Source organism: Pteronotus mesoamericanus, unplaced genomic scaffold (genome assembly GCF_021234165.1).
Source record: "Pteronotus mesoamericanus isolate MK-2021 breed Mesoamerican mustached bat unplaced genomic scaffold, CSHL_Meso_final scaffold_12, whole genome shotgun sequence".
In the NCBI taxonomy this organism is placed as follows: Eukaryota; Metazoa; Chordata; class Mammalia; order Chiroptera; family Mormoopidae; genus Pteronotus; species Pteronotus mesoamericanus.
This window is the reverse complement of record NW_026555303.1, coordinates 1,720,870-1,722,018: the sequence shown is the minus strand read 5'-3', so window position 1 is coordinate 1,722,018 and position 1,149 is coordinate 1,720,870. Positions and strand designations below refer to the sequence as shown.

General features: G+C 32.4%; 1 non-coding gene across 1 annotated transcript; it reads left to right on the top strand.

The window, feature by feature from the left end:
• Positions 1-644: 644 nt before the first annotated feature.
• LOC129082230 (U5 spliceosomal RNA) lies at positions 645-760 on the top strand. The gene has a single exon (XR_008530387.1). It is a non-coding gene; the product is annotated as a U5 spliceosomal RNA (small nuclear RNA).
• The last annotated feature ends 389 nt before the right edge of the window (positions 761-1,149 follow it).

The following is a 1,149-nucleotide window of genomic DNA, read 5'->3' as shown; positions in this document are numbered from 1 at the left end:
AGTTATAATCACAATCCCATCAGATTGTGTGGTCTAATGAGATCTGAGTGCTTCACAGAAAATGAAGAGTGTATTCCTTTAATAATTAACAAAAAACGCATGTCAATCAGGGATTTCTATACCAATTATAGAAAAAAGAAGCTTAAATACAAAACAGTTACAAGGACCCCCACAAAAATAAAATCTGAAATAAATGAGGAGAAAAAAACAACTGAAACCAAAGAAATAGAAAAGATTGTAAGAAAATATTATGAACAAATATGTGCCAACAAACTGGACAAGTTGGATGAAATAGATAAATCCCTAGAAATATAAAGTCTTCCAAAACAAAATCAGAATAGACATATTACACTTAGTGAAACAAACAGTGATAAAAAAAATAAAACTCCCAACAAACAAAAGTCTTGGACCAGATGGATTCACTGGTGAATTTTATCAAACATTCTGAGAAGAATTAACACCTTTCTTTAACAAACTATTTTTTAAAAATTCCAGAGTAAGGAAGGCTCCCAAGCTCATTTTACCTGGCCAGCATTATCTTAATTCCAAAACCAGGTAAAGAACCTATTAAAAAAAGGGAACTATAGGCCAATATCCCAGATGAACATAGACACTAAAATCCTCAACAAAATACTAGCAAACACATACTCTGGTTTCTCTTCAGATCATATAAATCTTTCACTTTTTACTAAAGCTTTCCACAGAGAAGATCAATCCTGAGTTTTTAATCAATTCTTTGAGGCCTTGTGCTTACAAGGTTAATTAAAAAAATATTAGCAAACCAAATACAGTAACACATAGAAAAGATCGTTCACCATGATCAAGTGGGATTTATTCTGGGAACGTAAAGCTGGTACAACATTTGCAAATTAATAAATGTGATCGCCATAAAAACAAAATGAAGGATAAATACCACATGATCATATCAATAGCTGTAAAAACCATTGGATAAAATCTTGGAACCATTTATGATAAAAACTCTCAGCAAAATGGGAACTAAGGGAATGCGCTTAAACATAATAAAGGTCATATATGAAACACCCACTGCCAGCATCATACTCATTGGCAAAAACTACAAGTGTTCTCCTTAAGATCAGGAAAAACACAGGGATTTCTGCTTTTACCTCTCTTATTTGGCATAGTATGGGA